An 18,215-nucleotide genomic window follows, 5' to 3' on the forward strand; every position below is an offset into this window, starting at 1 on the left:
TAATTTTTTTTTTTGCGGAACCGGGGATTGAACTCAGGCCCTTGTGCTTGCTGGGGAAGCGCTTATTCCACTGAGCTATCTCCCCAGCCCCCCACTTGGCATTTTAAAAACATGGTATTTTCATGGTGAGAGGATAGATTAGTTGGTAGATACATGATAAAACAAGTACAGCAAACTGGTAATGCCACTATGGTTTTTGGGTATGTAAAGTGTTCATATAAAATTGAATTTTGTTTTATGTTTGACGTAAATAATAAAATGTTACTGAAAATAATTAAACAAGTGCACCGTATGGGCTCTGTTTGAATCTTTAAGGAAGAAGAAATTAAGACAACTGGGGAAATGTGTATGATGAGAATTGTTATCAGATGTTACCAAGGCATTACTGCTTATTTTGTTACGTATGATCACAATGTTCTATTGAAACCTTCACATTCCTAAAGATGTACATAAAATAGTGGAATAAAAATTAGGCCTAAGATTTGCTTTCAAAGACGTCAGTGAGTGGCTATGAGAGTGACGGGTGACACCGGGCAGCAGAATCCTAGCAGCCACTGACTACAATGCGTGTAAGGGGCATTGTGGGATTTGTACTTCATTCTCTGTAAAGGCAAGTGTGTGTTTGCAATTTTCAGACAAAGACACTGCTTCTGCTTTGACTGTCAAGGCGCTGACGGGCTGCTCTTATGTGCGGCTTCACTAGAAGCCTACGTGTGGACCTGAGGCTCAGTCAAGAAGACTCTGACATCCTTTCCCTGTGGCTGTGTGATGGTGCCCAGCAGCCTACTAGCTGTTGGACGGAGGACTTTGGTCTAGAAGCCACTGCCGTTCCCTGCATGGGGCTCCTTCTACCAGCACTTCCCATTGTGGCTGCTTCTGTAGGGTCGGCTGAAGCACCCTAGCCAGAGCCTTCCATGGCTGGCAGTGATGGGGGTGACGGCCACTAAGATTTTCCATTCTCTGCATGTTTGCAGCAAGCCTCAGCCCCTCGTGTGAAAGGAGATTATGACATTAGGGGCTCCATGGGGCTCAGAATCAAAGAGAGCCCAGCAGCTCAAAGCCAACTCACTTGGCACACAGTGCACTCTCTGACCCTGTATGTCCCTCTGTCACCCCACACAACACACATGTACCGGAGACATCCTGAACACATACACAGCTCTCCCTCCCACCTCCTGCTTCTTTTCTCACTCAGGAGATCCACCCACAACGTGGCCTACAGCACAGCACAGCTACTTGGGGTTATCAGAGCTCTCGGAAGGAGTGCTAGCAAAGGGCAGGTCTGGGGTCTGACAGCCCCCTTTAACGCAGATGGGTAGCAGGTCTCCCTGCCTGGCTCCCGGGGTTCCAAGGATGGTACACATGTCTTATTGGGCAATCACCTGCTGCCCTGTAATCATGTCACCACATCTTCGTGGCAAATCCGATGAGTCCTTTTTGCTGAAAAGGAGTACAGAGCATCACTGGACAAATGGAGCCTGACCTGAACAGAGCCGAAGCAAAGCCTGCCGGAGGCAGTGAACCGGACTCCCTGAGAGTCGCCATGCACTGTTTTTTTCCCCAGCTACAAGCATATTTTCAGCTATTTGGTGAGAGGCATGTGGAGGGCGGAGAAGGGCAGGGAGGGAGGCCGGAACAGGTAAGTCAGCCTTCGGCTGCCACAGGCCTTCAAGGGTAGCGCTTGTTAAACCTTGAAAGGGCGGTGTTTCACCAGTGACTAAACTCTGACATTTGTGTCTTCCTGATCCTCCACTCCCTGTTTTTGAATCAAGCTCTACAAAGACTCAGTCAGAACTCCAGCTGAGAGGGCATAAGAACTATGGGGGAACTATGCTCACCAGGAGGGTGGGGAGAGACACACAAGGTGGAGAAAGCAGGACTGGTGGCGACAGCAGGAAGGTCCAAGTCACCACTGCTGTTCTCTGCTGTTCAGGAACAGCAAGTTTGAAAGCTATCAGTGATATTTTATCAATAACATTTATTACATACTTCTTCTAATCTGACTAGAAATGAATGTTAGCCAGAGCAAAGCTCGGAAGGCCCAAGGCAGTGGGGCTGGACACACACACACACACCCCATACACACAGGTCCACTCAGATGTGGGCTTCTTATTAAACACCACACAGAAACTAACCTATCACGGTGGTACACTTTGACTTCTCCACACACTGGAAGGCGGAGGCAGGAGGCTTGTAAATTTGCCCAGCCTGAAGCAACTTAGCAAGACTGTCTCTAAATATAAATAAACAAATGCGGCTATGATCAGTGCAAAGGCCCTGGGTTCGCTCCCCAATGTGCCTGTGTGTGTGTGTGTGTGTGTGTGTGTGTGTGTCTGAATGGGGTGATCATTAAAAGTAATATGATGAAAATATGGATTCTTTAAAATAAAGTTGTAAATCCTCTCATTAGGTGTTCAGACTCATCAGAGATGGTCTGCTATTTTCCATTCTACTTTCAGAACTGAATTTCAATAGTGGGATTACTGAATTAAGCTTTACTTTGAGACAGGATCTCTCTGTGTAGTTCAGGCTGGCCTCAACCTGTAGCAATCCTCCTGCCTCTGCCTCACAAGCACCAGGGTCATGGGCATGCACGTGGCCTCTAGCTAAGGCTCTCAGCACACACCACCTCTCATGCTTTTTCTGCACAGGGGCCTCTGTTGTGTGGCCCCCAGGCACCAGCAGGGAGACTGGCCTGAGGCAGGGTGGCTCCTTGCTGTGCTTGCAGTGGGTGACTTGTGAGGAACTTCCTTAAGCTGTAAACCACACTGGCTCTTTCATGAATTCCACTGCTTCTTTCTACTTCTCTCCCCCTTCAAATTTTATGATAAATTCTTTTTTTTTTTTTTTTGGTGCAGGGTTTCACTATGCAGCTCGGACTCATAGTGATCCTCCTGATTTGTGCCTCCCTAGTGCTGGGATTACAGATGTGTGCCACCACACCCAGACTATTAATTCTTAATAGAAACTGGACTAACAGAATACTGGATTATTGATTACACTGTTTTGAAAACCTCTCCCTATCAAATTATCATCCCTTTAATTTGGTTACATGCTACTCAAGCTCCTTGTCTCGGATACAATTTCATACAGCTTTAGAAAGAGGCCACTGGGGAGATGGCTCAGTAGAATAAGCACCTGCCTGGCAAGCGCAAGGTCCTGAGAGTTCAATTCCCCCAGTACCGAGAAAAAAAAAAAAAAAAAAAAAAAAAAAAAAAAGCCACTGATAAGCTATTTGCTAATGATAAGTTTGTTTTTTTGGTTTTGTCTTAACAAAATTTTCCTTAGGGAAGACCAAGGACTTCCCTTCTCTAAGAAAATTATGAAAGTGACAATGCTATTAAAATTTTTTTAAGGTAAATGTGAAAATTAGTTGAGAAAGTACTTTTTAAAACTATATGAAAATAAGATATTGTTCCTATAGGTTGCTCATGAACTTAAAAAGCAGCCATTAAGGATGATCTTTGAGAACCGCTTTCAAGCACTGCCCTGGGAAAGAGGCTCTCTCCCGACTGGGACAATCACAAAGACTCTGTCACAGAGAATGTGGGCACCTCTTCCTCTTCTGTGAAAGGTTCTGAACTGTCTGAGACATGACCAGGGTGACTGCAATGTGTCCACTGGGCAGAGGGTGACCGAATCAGCCTTTGGGGCCTCACTGAAAGGATAGATTGACTACCCAATGCTTTACTGTATCAATGTAAGCATTAAAAAAAAAAAAAAAAAAAAACCTTATGAATTTTTTGCAATTAGAAAAACTATTGAGCTGGGAGTGGTGGTGCACACCTGTAATCCCAGCACTCAGGTGGCTGAGGCAGGAGGACTGCTGTGAGTTCAACAGCAGCCTGGGCTATGTAGTGAGTTCAAGGCTCGACCGGGCTATATTATGTAGCAAGACACAGTCGAAAGAAAGAAAAGAAAAAAGAAAAGAGAAGGGAGAGAGAAAGGGAAAGAAAAGAAAAACACTGAGATGGAACACGCTCTCTGTGTCTGGGGCTGGTTTCTACAGTGTGCCTCCACGAATCACATCTGTGTAAGAGGGAAAATCAAGGAAGATAGAAGTAAAAAGAAAGGTAGAAACTTTAGGTCCTCACCGCGCCCTGAACACTGTTCATTTCCAAGATGTTCAGCAGAATGAAAGACCCGACAAGCACTGGGTGAGCCCGTGGAGCCCTCTCTGAGTTCACACTCTCCATCATTTTCTCAAATTTCACTTTAAAACTAACGCCCCTGACTCCCGGGAAACTTCTCAGCAACTTGGACTTAAAGTTCCCCTAACTTCATAATGCTGATTAAGCATTTCCTGAAAAGAACCTCAGAAATTGTTAAATACTGTACAGATTTGAAGTTATAGCATAACATAGACTATACTGTGTACACCTGAAATAAGAAAGTCACAAGCATAAAACAAAATAGACAAAAACACCCAATGTCTTATTTGCAAAACAAGAGACATTCCAAAGGGAAAGAGAGAAAAAGCCCAGGGCCAGCTTTCCAACAAGACACACATCACACAGGTACTAAGACAGGAAGGCCGAGTTGGCAGGGGCTCTTGGCCAGCATGGGGCAAGGCCTGGGTCCAAGCCTCAGCCGAAAAAAGGAAGAAAAGTTGATGCCAGGTGTGAAGTATGGCTGCAATCCCAGCGCTTGAGAGGCTGAGGCAGGAGGATCTCTGTGAGTCTAAGGCCAGGCGAGGCTGCCTAGAGACTCTGCTGAAAGAAAGAAAAAAAGAGGAAGGCAGGCAGGCAGGCAGGCAGACAGAGAGAGGGAAGAAAAGGCTGAGAGTCGCTCGAGCAGGGGACTGGGCGCCCTCAACAACCAGCTGCCTTGTCCTAGCCAGGACTGGACTGTACCCAGCGATTCTCCTGCAATCCTCCTGCTTAGCCAATGTGCAGTCCTGGAACTTTTCTCAGGCTCAGTTTCCTCCTGTGTGGAGCAGTTACAGGCCAGTTTCTTGGGGCAACCGGTTCAGCTAAATAGAGAAGGGCAATCAGCAAACTCCCTTCCAAAAATAGACCACTCTTTCCTGCCCTTCCAGGTGATGGTATTTCTGTGCCACTCCTCTGCTCTCCTTTCCTTTCTGTACTGGAGAGTGAACCCAGGGCCTCTGCGCTGAGCTAATAGCCCCAGACCTTTTTCCATTTTTAAATTGCCCAGGCTGAGCACAAACTTGCAATCCTCCTATCACCACAACCACTTGTACAATTCCATTTTTACAAAATACAAGAACAGCCAAAGCTAATCTTCGAAACAAAGGTGATTAATGGTGGGGCTGGGGTCCCGCAGAGCAGGAGCAGGCCGAGTCTCCTGGGATGGAGACGGCGCTCTACACGCTGATGTGGACCATGGCCACACAACACGTACAGTGCATCCAGATGTATGCTTTGGGGTTAGACCCAGCAAACCAAAACTGTTTAAAAATACTTTTTCAAAAAACTGTTTTTGACTCAGTCTTATGGCTTCCTCTGATGCTTTCTTCCAATCTCTTTTAACATTTATATGAGTAGGGGCTGGGGAGATGGCTCAGTAGGATAAGCGCTTGACTGGCAAATGCAAGGATCTGAGTTCAATCCCTGGGTTCAATCCCCGGTTCCACAAAAACAAAAAACAAAAAACATTTATATGAGTGGTAAGTTGATTCACTGCTGTCTTATGATCATACAACTACTTATATACAAAAATGTTCAAGAAATTGCAAAAACCCTATCACTATCTTGGATGAAAACATTTCTAACCGATTTCTCATTGTCTTTTTCTTTTTTTGGCAGTGGTGGTGCTGGGGATTGAACCCAGAACCTTTACACTAAGCCATATCCCTAGTACTTTTTATTTTTTATTTTGAGACATGGTCTTTTTGCTAAGTTTTTCAGGTTGGCCTTGAACTTGGGATCCTCCTGGCACAGCCTCCCTAGTAGGGTGGATTCTGGGTGTGCACGGCCACATCTGGCCTCACCTCATTTTCAACAAAAGCTCTGGAACATCCTGTTCTTGGTCAGCCGAGGTTATTCTTGGAAATCCACAGGCTCATCGTTCAGAGATGGAGCAATGGCTGCAGGGGCCATTAATTTTCTTCTGGATGACAGTGATTGTTGGCCCTTTCCGTCTGCTGCCAATATGCACTCCTGCATGGCTGCTGCCTCTAACCAGGGCTCTCCTTATTTACCATTTTTCATTCATTCACATATTTGACATCATTTCTGAGTACCTACTATGTGCCCAGCACTGAGGACACATGGCAAATAACAGCCAGGGACCACACTCTGCACCTACCTGGGGAGCCGAGTACAAGGCAACACTGCAGCAGGACAGGACCTACTGAGGTTAAGGGCAGCATGGCCACCTTAAAGAAGGGATACTTAAGAACTGAGAGATGAGAGCCTAGTCCAGGCTGGTAAGTATTACTGATTGAGTGAATGAATGAATGAATGAATGAATGAACAACTTGCACTAGCCTGGCAAAGGGAAGTGAGAGAGCTGCACCCGAAGCCACAATATGTTACTGAAAGACATTTAAGTAAGAGCCCAGAGGCCCTGAGTGGGGGGCTGGCAGGACTGCAGCATTAATTCTGACCACCACAGGAGTTTACCGCCTTCCCTAAGGCCTTGCATTGCTGGACAAGTGAAGGAGGGTGAACATTACTTAGATAAGCTATATGTAGCAATTTTTATTTCATTCCATAGAAACAAGCAGCCAGCAATGTCCCCCTGCTTTGGGAAGACTCTTCCAGGTTGGCTGCAGGGGTCAGGTCCCAGGACCCAGGTCCCCACGCATGTGACATTTTAGCAGTCACCATATTTGCACTGAAAGAATGCCACTCACCCACATCTTAACAGAGCCGCAACAGTTCTGTCCTGAAAAGTCAAGGCAGGCCTGCCTTACTGGGCATTATCATGTGTTCCAAAAAGCCAACTAGTTAGGGTCGACTATCGTAGAATAAGCTGAGAATACCTATCAGCCCAGTGCAGGCACCACACCTGTAATCCCAACTATGGGGGGGGGGGGAGCTGTGAAAGGAGCCCCCCCCCCTCCAATATGTTTTTAAATTTTAAACCAATTTAAAACTAGCCTGGATAATTTAGTCCGACCCGGTCTCAAAATTTTAAAAAAGGATAAGAGTTGTGGCTCAGCGGCACAGTGCTTCCCTAGCATGCGCACGGGTTCAATCCCTAGTGTGACCAACATTAAAACAGAAGAGTAACTGGCATTCACAAGGCAGAAGGACACACAACAATCCTTGTAGAGAGACATCACTCAATTCTATGCCTTCCAAAGCCAACCTGACAGCATTATTACCATCTCAGATTGCACAGCAGTGAAGTTTGAAATGTCAATGATGTGGGCAAGCTTCTTAGGCCTTAATTTGATCCATGATTTGCTCCGTCAACAAACTGCAGTGAAGCTCTAAGAACCCTGACAAGAGAAGTAAATCTAACCCTTGGTGACCCCACTTTCTCACAGTTCCAGAGATCCCGGAAACATGAAATCAAGTAAAACCGAAGGAAGGGGTTACACAGAATAACAATTTGCCTGATGAAGTAAAAGAATGACACAGTTTGTCTTTTGACTTTTTTTCTGGTGTCTTTGTGCCTCCAACAAAATTTTAGGCTGAACATTAGCCTACATTACAGATCACAGAAGGAATGACTAAGCTCTTCCTTGGGACAGAATTTTTATTTTGGACTTATGTGGCACCACGGAAGGTCAAAATCTTCGCGGTTGCTTAAGAACCTAAGAGCACCTATGTGACGAACAGGTTTTCATACCCTAGTTTCGAAATCTTAAAAGGGAGGTAAGAAAAGCTTAATCTACTTGTCAAAAAGGTTATGTAAACTTTCAGCGGTCAGGGCAATGAAATGACTTGTAGAAATCCAAACTTTTGCTATAAAAGACATGAAATCTGCCATTCTCCTGGGAGACACACTGTCCACGCTTCTTACAAACTCTAAATTGTTAGATCGAGTCCTGTTTGCCTAAACACACAAAGCCAACAACAGGGAAGTTTTCCTCTGTGAGACGTTTCCTCTAGTTTTCAAATAATCATTTCTTTCAGCCATTTTTAAATGACTGGAAGTTTCTCAGAAGACCCTTGGCTTGGTACCTGTCAGTGTCACCGGGCAGAAATGAACACAAATGATGTTTTTCCTCATAATTCATGAGCTTTTAAATTTTAGTGCCATCTTCCTCCTCCTGTCTGCTAGAGTCAACAGGTGAAAGATTCCATATGGTTGTCGTATTTCAGGTATTCTACGGGCCATCCTTCCCCTCAGAACTGGTGGTTACAGAAACCTGGGGACCTATTCTTTTTCTAGATTGTTCCACTCACTACTTGAGTTTAATCCCTGACAGCACAGTTGCAGGTGTCTGTGAGGGGGATCTCATTATTACAATGCTCCCATGTAAACTGCTGATTACCGTCTGTTTTATCAGATACACTCACATTTTCTCTGCCCCCACCCCAAAGTTAGAATATAAAGACTCAGGACTCCCAACAAGTACTTATTATTAGTTTCTCCAAAACCAAGACTAATCCCTCTCAAGCAGCCCTGTTCTAAAACACAGATGAGAAGATAAGAGGCAGTCTGCAGGCTGACCTTTAATTTGTTGTTATCTTGTCTAAATTTAACAGAAGGGAGGGAGGGGGCAGGGGTAGAAAGTTTAAAAGTATTTTCATGAGACCAGAGCCACCATTTAAATGGCAAAACCTCCAAAGGGAATGAGTCACCACGCACAGCACAAGGTGACATTCGCCGCCTCGAATCCAAGCATCTGCTGCTGAATTCCTCGTTGAAGTGGACGCTAATGTCTGATCTGGTCCGCGGTAAAACCTCAAGCACAGAAAGATTCCATCTCACCCCTCACCCCCAGCGACATTCGTGTCCCTCTTATAAAACCAGAAACACCGTCTGCCTGAACACGATAGTCCTCTGGGTCCCCGGAGCCACACAGTCACCCAGAAAGGGAATTTACAAAGAGATTCCTTCTAGCCACCCCCACGGTCCCTCCTCTGCCGGCAGAAAGGAGCCCAAATTGTATGTAATCTGTAATTTTAAATATTAAAAAATACTGAAGCATGAAACAAGTACCTGCCAAACACCTGGCGCTGTCCTCCCGGCTCGCTCTCTCCTCCCACGCTCTGGCAACGGAATGCCCTTCAAAACCATGGCTCAGTGCTTTGGGTAAATGTTTTACGAGACACTAAACAGCCTGCGTCCCACCCTTAGAGCAAACACCATTGAGAGAACACAATATAATGGTCGCAAAGATATCGCATGATGTACAATAATGTCAGTGAACAGGCAGGCTCTACTTCCACATTTCCCTTTAAAGACAAAAAAGAGAAAAGGAACCCCAAATTTGCAGAAGGTGTGTGTGAGAAAGCGGGGGGGGGGGGAGCAGGAAGGGCTTCTAGAAATAAGCCTTGGTACCAGGGGATTTTTGTCGCTGTTTTGAGGGCGGCATTGTGATAAGCTCCTTGTTCTAATCTCAAGCAAGTCCCAGCCTGCCACACTCCCAGCCTGCCACACGGAAAGGTGTGTAAGGTGAGAATTAACAAAGGGGCAAGCTGGCCAGGCTGTCTGTACACGGCAGTGGCTGGCATTCCCAGGTGCTGCATTTCTACTCGGCAGAGAAAAGGTTTCCATAACAGTCTTCCACCATAACGAAATCTACCCGCTGTTCTCCATAAGCACTCCCCCAAGATGGTCTCAGTTAAAAAGCAACTCTGCAGCAAACCAGAAGTCTCGCATTCCATTCCAGTTAACGATTACTGTACGGCTGCATATCACAGAAGCCTGCTGGTTCCCGGCGATTCCCATGCCCAGAGTGTCAGGTGCTTCCTGGCACCAGCGGGGTTACCTGCAGGGAGCCCGGGATCACGGGTCTACCTGCTCTGACAGGAAGCACCTCTGGGAACCCACAGGGTCCTGGTCCCGGTGGGCCACAAGCCTACCTGCTTCTCGAGCTCCATGAGACATCTGGGGAAGCAGTCACCTGGCCCATGAGCCCTGCTCACCAAAGAAGACCCAGAGAAGAAGTCGGAGTTTGCTTTGGCTTCGGAAACACACGCATGCACACACGCACACGCACGCACACACACGCACACACACGCGCGCGCACACACACACACACACACACACACACAGGCTAGGCAAGTAGGAACAGCCATTCTGTCATCCCCGTGCCAACTTCAGTCCCCAAAAGCACTCACAGTTCTGCCTTTCAGCCATGGAAGATGTCTGGTCAGGCGGAAAGAAGACTGCAGGAAGACTTGAGATCACAGTTTTTCTACAATCCAGCTGTGTGACCTTAAGCAAGCACCTTGACCTCTCTGAGATTGCTTCCTCCTCTATGAAATTTAAAAACTCAAGAGCCCTGGGAGGTATCTTAGAGAACCTGAGAGATCTCTAATGCCGAGCAGAGACGTCCTTCACATCTCTGGAGCAGGGGAAGAGGCTTTGCCCTGGGTCTCGATACCCTCCCTCCCTTCTCTATAGGGGGGCTACCTTATTTTCAGTTTTCTAGGCTAGCTCTGGGACTAAAGGCAGTTGACTGACTTCTCCTGGGTCAGATTGACTAATCTGTCAGGGGTGGGGATCCCAAACAACTGCTTATCTGCCTTTATCTCCCTGCTCGGGGGCATGGGACAGGGACAGGGCAGGGCAGCTCCAGGCTGCACTCTCCTGGGCTTGCACAACCTTCTCCTCCTCTGCCCTCTCACACAATTCACCAACCTGGTCGGCTGGCCGCTGCCACTCACTCCCTCCCTCCCTCCCTTCCTCCACCACCTGACCTCCCTGAGAGCCTGGGAAGTGTCTTGTGTGCTGTGACCACTGGCCTGGTGTGGCTTCAGTTGCTGGTGTTGCCCAGATGCCACCATGAAGGCTCCAAGGTTCAGACCCCACGGGGGCACAGGTGTCCCGGATGGGCCTTCCCACCGCCCACCAACTCAACACCCCTGCCGAGGCTTGTGAGGCCCCCATGTCTCCTCTGCATCCAGGGCACATGGTTCTCTGGAAGGTTCTCCCTGCTTCTTTGTTCCCTCGGACCTGCTCAGTCTCTTACTCTCAGTTTCGGGGTCTGTCGTGGCCTCCAAACCCCCTTCCTGGCCACATTCGGCCAGTCCTGTCCCAAAACTCTCCAGGGGAACCCAAGAAAGGCCGGTTCCCAAAGTGAGGGCTAAGGGGAGAGGTGGTTGTCCCTCCTCAGGGCCTTCTGTGCTCCCCACCGGGTGCGGGCAACCGGCCCACCCGCATGCGCACTCCCAGCTCTCCTGCCCCTGGAGTGCTGGCCTCCCACCCTCTGTCTGGGAATTTAGCTGGATCCTGATGGACATCTGAATGGAAAGGGGGTGGGGCATGGCCACTCCTGTAACATCAGCACCCTGGAGGCTGAGGCAATCACAGTGTCCCAGGGAATTCAGGGCCAGCCAGGTGACTGTCTCGATGGCCCCAAAATATCCCCAGCCCTTTTCTCTCCTCTCCTCTCCTCCCCTCCGCTCCCTTCCCCTCTCCTCTCTGACACAGGGTCTCTATGTATTCCAGGCTGGCCTTGAACTCACTAAGTACCCCAGGCTGACTTCAAACTTGCAGTGATTCTCCTGCCTCAGTCTAGGACTATAGGCATGCTGCACCATACCTGGTTCTGTCTTTTATTTTGATGTAGGGTCTCAAGGTCTTGCTAATTCACTAAATCGCTCAGGTTGTGCTTAAATTTGCTATACTCCTGTCTCAACCTCCTGAAGTGCTAAAATTATAGGCCTGGGCCACCACATCTGGCTTTCTGTTTTTGCATCTTAAGTGAATAATAAAAATGAATTATAAAGATAAGCTAGTAACTGAGCAAGCCACTAAACCACACCAAAATGAAAAGTAAGCACTGTTCCTCAAGCGTGCGGAGTAACCTCAAGCTTGACAAGGCAGGTCTCGTTCGGTTGCATCAATAGGTCAAGCAGAGAATCCATGCAGGTCTCCCTGGAGCTCAGCTCACCACTCAGGGCATACATGTGTCCAGGAATGACATGCCCACTCACCCTGGGAGGGGTCTGAGCCCACACCAAGACCCAGCTGCTTTATTGTGTGCCCATAGGATGTGCTGAGCCCTGCCCCCTCCCCCCTGGCTTTTCCCCTCCCCCACCTCCCCCCACCTTCTCTTCTGACCCTAAGACCATCTGTGACTTTTACTCCCCATCTACTGATCTACTCTGGGGCCTCATCAACCTACAACCCAATGAAGCAGTGTGGGTTCCTGCACTTTGGCTAAACATTTTTGGATCATTTTTTCCTGTGGTCACAAATTTGATAGCTGGTTTTAAATCCTTTAGGCTATACCAGGACACCATGTGGTTTGTTTTTTTCCTCCATTTTTGTATTTGTTTGCTGTTGCTTTGTGCTCCTTTTTGAGGACTGCCTGTGTTCTATATAGTGTTTGGGATGCTGCTGTATTCCAGATGCTGTCTTATGCTGTTCACAGACTAAATTTTTACGTATTTCTGAGAAATACACAGGACTGCTCTCTTGTAAGACATATATATATATATATATATATATCCCCACCCCCAGTAACACTCCGGCCTCTAGCTAATTTCTATGCTGAGCTTTTGCTCTGTTGTCCTTGGTAGGCTAGGGAAAGGCATACCCTGGAATTTCCAACTATAGAGCTCTGGTGGGGCAGAACAGAACCTCAGGAGGTTGCAGCCCTGTGTCCCGCACTACTTCAGTGTCTGTGTTGGCTTTAGGGGCTACTTCTACCCTGGGAGTCTGTGGGCCAGCACACTTTCAACCTGGTGAATAGGTTCAGATTCTGCAAAGGCTTTTGAGCTTCCTGGACACAGAGGAAGAGAAGGGGTGAGGAGACATGGAGAGTACTCTGGAGCCTCTGAAGGCCTGGGACCTCCCATTGGTCACTTAAACCCCTCATGTTTCTAGAGAGGACTTTGAAGAGAGCTAGGAGGGTGGGCTCAGAAATGGCTCACCACCGGACTGGAAGGAAGATTCTAGAAGCCTCTGGTATTCTCCCAAGTTGTCCATCAAAGGGGAGGCTAGAGCAGGCAAGCGAGCACAGGGGAATCTACACTATTCAGAGACCTTTTTCTTCCACAGGGCTTCTAGACCAACAGTTCTCAAAGTGAGGTCCCTGGAACCCCAAAAGGTCACCAAGACACTTAATTTACTACATTGACATTTGTGTTAATTGGGTGACAAAAGAGGCAACCAAGGGTAAAATCTGCTGCCACTGTAAAAGGCAGTGCCATTAAAGTGGACTAATGATCATGACATTTTCACCGCTACACCCTCTAAGATCTTTCAGTTTTGCTTTGTTTGAAAAACCCAGCTTCCAGATATAGGTTTACAAGATTGGACAAATAATTGAACATTAACACTTGCTTTCATTAAATCTTAATAGTTTTTTTTTTCTTAATCTAAATATGCTAATCATAACATGATAAAAATACATAATATAACAACCATTGTTAATTTGTTATTCTTGTTTTGAAAATATGTACCATAGGTACTGTTGTATGTTACTGCTTCTGTCTTTGTTTCTGCTGTTTGTTTTTGTTGTTACTCTTTAACATAACATTTAAAAAATAAATAGAAATAACTAAAAAGCCAGTTTCCTTAAGAATGTATGTTGTTAGTGCACCCCTGCAAGCCCAACACTCCAGAGGCTGAGGCAGGAGAGCTGCAAATTCAAGCCCACCCTGAGCAACCTAGCAGGAACCTGCCACAAAATAAAAAATAAAAAGGCCCAGGGATGTAGCTCAGTGTGAAGGCCTCGGGTCCTCTGGCCAATACATGTAAATAATTATTTCATGGGCTGGGAATATAAACTAGTGGTAGAGCACTTACACAGTGTGCTAAGTGACATTGCCAGTTAAACAGAAGACCCAATGCTATTATGGTCTACTGGACTCTTAGAATATTTTGCTGAGTTTACACACCTATAATATTCAATAATGGAACTTAGAAAAAATAGGGTATACAGATGAATGTCCATTTTGTATCTGTGTATTCAAAGTGGTTAGGATAGATATATAGTTGCATTCTCTTAATGAATAGAATGGAATGTTTCCACTCCCAAGAATGGAAACACATACACATACACACACACACACACACACACACACACAAAACAGTGTTTTTGATAAAATGGTAAAATATTAATTTCATTAAAATGGTAGGGGCTGGTAAGATGGCTCAGTGGTCTAAAGCACCTACTTAGAACAAGCTTAGCAAAGCACAGGGACTGCGGTTCGATCCCCCAGCACCACATGCCAGCCAGCCCCGCTCCCTGGTGGGCTGAGCTGGACACACACACACACACACACACACACACACAAATAAATAAATAAATAAAATAAAATGGCAAATATTAATTTCATTCAAGTATGTAGAAAACACAGTAAAGCTCTACTGTGTACCAAATTAATATGATGGTATCCTCAAGACAAACAGCGATGGGCTGGGGAGATAGCTCAGTAGAATCAGTGTTTGCCTGGCAAGTACAAGGGCCTGAGTTCAATCCCTGGTTCCACCAAAAAACAAACAAACAAAAAAAGACAAACCACGCATATACTGAGCTGCTGGTGAAGTGGCCTCTTTGGACCTAGAATGTCACTTGTAGTACTTGAAGTAACTATGGTTACTTGTTTTTGTTTGTATGTTATGTATTTGGTACAGGGTCTCACTATGCAGCTCGGACTTGCAATGATCCTCCTCAGTGCTGGGATTATAGGCATGCGCCACCACACCCAGACTCTGTGGCAGCTCAGCATATCCGGGGGCGGGACCGGCATGGCCTGTGGTGCCAGGAATTGAGCCCTGGTCTCTGTGCTTGCTAAGCAGGTGCTTAGTCTACTGAACTAACCATGGTTATTTAGTCTTGGATGTTTGACAGTCATTGTCTAGAAAAATGAAAAAACGCCAGTTGTGGTAGCATGTGCCTGTAGTCCTAGGAGGCTGGGGCAAGAGGATCACAAGTTCAAGCCCAGCCGAGGTGACTTAGCAAGACCAAAATTTAAAAAAAAAAAAGTTCTGGGAATATAGCTCAATGAGAAGGCTCTGGACTCAATCTCTAGTACCAGAAGGAAGGAAAGGTAGGACATGGGGAGGAGGGAGGAAGGTTGTTACTTTGAAGAGCACAACTGACAGCATTTATTTCCAATGATGAGTACCAGCTTTCAAGTACAGTGAAAATTTGGGGAACTTGCAAACCACCATAAGGTGCCAACTTGCCAATAATGAAAGGTTTCTCTTATCACTTCTGACAGGAACAAATTTTAATACCACATCGTACATTGAAATACGTCAGTAATTAGGAGATCCTTCATAACTCAGTAAACCTATCTTTCCCAAATGAGCCATGCACGATTTTACAGAATCACATGTAGGTAAAAAAATGACTCAAAGTATAAGATAGTTGCCAGATGTGGTGGTGCACACCTGTAATCCCAGCACTTGAGGCAGGCAGGAGGGTCGTTGCTAGTTCAAGACCAGCCTGAGAGGTACAAAGAGAGCTTAAGGCCAGCCTGAACTGCACAGGAAGAGCCTGTCTCAAAAAAAAAAAAAAAAAAAAGGCCTAGGACTTTAATGTACAGGACACAAAAATTCATCAATATGGTTAGAAATGTAGCTATTTCTCAATTAAAATGTTATTCATGTTAACATAAAATTTAACTATTGTTAAAAGAACTAATAAACATTTTAATTAATCTTTAAAGCAGTAACTATCAGTGGATACAACCCACACAAACAAAAGCTGGATTGATTCCTCAATAATTTCGAAGGACATAAAGACAGGGTTGTAACATTTAGCAAATAAAATGGAATAATATGCTCTGTGCAATATTCAGGATATGCTTACACTAAAATTTTTATTTTGAAATTTGTATCTCATTGGATATCTTCAATTTTATCTGTCAGATATCTAGAGTCTCAAAAAAAGTTCAGAAACATTGTACTAGACCATTCCCCTTGTACCTGTGCAGAAAATACTAATACAAACAGTAGTTAGGCACCCCTTGTATTCAAAAAATCTATATGGCAAGTACTACTGTAATCTCTGTTTCCTCACACGAGAGACAAGGGGAGTTAATTACTGGTGCATGGGAAGACTGGAACACAACCAGATTCTGAAGATCTCAGCTTATAACCATTGGGTTTATATTGCAATCTAAGTAATGGAGATTCCCAAAGATTCTTGACTTTTCCATAAATACAGGGTATGTTAAAATATGCTGAATGTTTAGATAAAAAATTATTATTAGTAAAGGACACATTACTAGTAACCCCTCTCAAAATATTCTCCCTTGCTTCAGGCAAGCGCTTATTCTACTGAGCCATCTTCCCGGCCCTGCTCCCTTGCTTCAAACACATTTATCCCTTTATTCCTGCCACTTTCTGAAGCACTTAATGGTTTAAATTTACAGCAATTGTGGCCCAATAAAAGCATCACAATGTTTCCTCATCCACCTTTTTCACCAGAGATGGCACCAGGTGACTTTTGGTTCTTGCCCAAAGTGAAAATAACTATAAAATGTAAATGGTATCAATCTACTCAGGACCCTGAGGCAGCCACAATAGCATACGTGAAGATACTCATGGAAGAGTATTTCCAGAAGAGCTTCAGAAAGTGGCAAGAATGACGGGCTAAGTGTCTTTGAAGGGAGGGCTAATGAGGGCTGGGGTGATGGTACTGTGTCTATTCCTGTTAAAATGTTTCAAAGAATTTAAACTTTGACCATAGTTTTGCCCATTGTATGTGCATCTCGAATTTTAGTAAATGTGTTTCTGTTGCTCATCTCTGGGTCTCACGGCTGCATCTTCTGCTACGAGCACAGGAAAGAGGCTGTAGGTACCCATGAGTCAGGGAAAGGCACCCAGAACTTTTATCAGCATTTGGACCTGGAGCGAGCCCAGGCCACACAGGCCTGACAAGAGCACTGCTCCAGCTGGGGGCCCAGTGTATGCCATTCTCAGGATGCTGCTGGGAACCTAATGCTGTCCACTGGGAACCTAACGCTGTGCTGGACTCATGCTTGAGAGTGGTCTGGGAATGGCTTCAAAAGAATCTGTGCCAACCCAAGCAAATGCTGTTTTTCACGAGATCATGACCCAGGCTACTAGATATATTTAATGAGCTTGGGCTCTTGGGCTCAACTGCCAACGAATGGGGGACAATTAGTTCATGAGCCAAAGTGGAAGCCTGGATAAGCCCTGCACTGTGCTGAGTAACCAGCGAATGCAGAAGTGAATTTGCTTGCAGTTCTCCCAGCCGCCGTCACACCAAGTGGAGGGTGATGAGTATGCGGGACCGCTGCTCACCTTCCACAATGGCAGGATTCAGGGAAGAGCTACTTTTTGTATTTTTTTTTTTTTTTTTTGGTTTATTGTAAATGTGGATTTTCACTAGAGGCGAGGCACACCAGATGGCATAACAGCAGTTGTGTAACAGGAGCAAGGGCTTTGGCTATTGGTTTAGAGGAGAGAACAGGATGAGAAGAGGAGAGAAAAGACCAGCTCAGGGGGAAAGATTCTGAAACAGAGGGTGAGGTAATTAAAGGGGAGGTGAATGTTGGGTACCAAGAGTTGGCCCCTTAGGGCTGGGGAGATAGCTCAGTAGATTTGGCTGGCAAGCACAAAGTCCTGAGTTCAATCCTCGGCACTGCAAAAACAAACAAACAAACAAACAAACTTGGTGCCAGCCTCGAGGACAGGCTGGTATCACTAGAAAGAGAGGGCTGGGCAGGCACACAGGCAGACATTTGGCCCATGGGAAAGAAAAAGAAGAGAAATGGTGACCGGAAAGAAAAAGAAGAGAAGTGGTGACGTTGCCACGTGTCTTGGGCCCACAGCAGTGCCACTGCTGAGTCAGATACTGGCCCAGCTGAGTTCGTGCTTGACTCCCCAGCTCAGACCCTACACTTGCCCACGAAATCTGGATCCCACAGTGCTGACAGGAAGAGCAGCCAGAGGAAGGAGGAGGATAAGCTAAGAGACCAGCACAGCTCCCTCCCTAAATGGCCTTGGACCACCAAGGAGTTTCACAGCTTTCCCTTTCAAAAGCCACCCAAGTTTAGTTGATTTTATTTTAGTGCTGAGGATTGAACCCAGGATCTCACACATACTAGGCAAGTGTTCAGCTGCAGAGTACACATACAGCATTGGTTTTGTTTTTCGTTTTCTTGAGACAAGAATCGTAAGTTCAAGGCCAGCTT

General features: G+C 46.0%; 1 protein-coding gene across 7 annotated transcripts in view; it reads right to left on the bottom strand.

Annotated features, from left to right (window-relative positions):
- Nucleotides 1-18,215, bottom strand: part of Rbm47 (RNA binding motif protein 47) — a 193,046-nt gene that overhangs the window by 85,485 nt on the left and 89,346 nt on the right. For 2 of the 7 annotated variants that reach the window (XM_023702738.1, XM_004642649.2), the window contains exon 1: nt 9,085-9,145. The exons of 3 other annotated variants lie outside the window; for them this stretch is intronic. The gene's annotated coding sequence lies outside the window, so the exon portion shown is untranslated. Of the gene's footprint in view, nt 1-9,084; nt 9,146-9,950; nt 10,027-10,208; nt 10,683-18,215 lie in introns of those variants that run through there. 2 more of the 7 variants (XM_023702735.1, XM_023702736.1) reach the window with 2 other exon arrangements.

Source organism: Octodon degus, unplaced genomic scaffold, assembly GCF_000260255.1.
Source record: "Octodon degus isolate 3935 unplaced genomic scaffold, OctDeg1.0 scaffold00158, whole genome shotgun sequence".
Taxonomy (NCBI): domain Eukaryota; kingdom Metazoa; phylum Chordata; class Mammalia; order Rodentia; family Octodontidae; genus Octodon; species Octodon degus.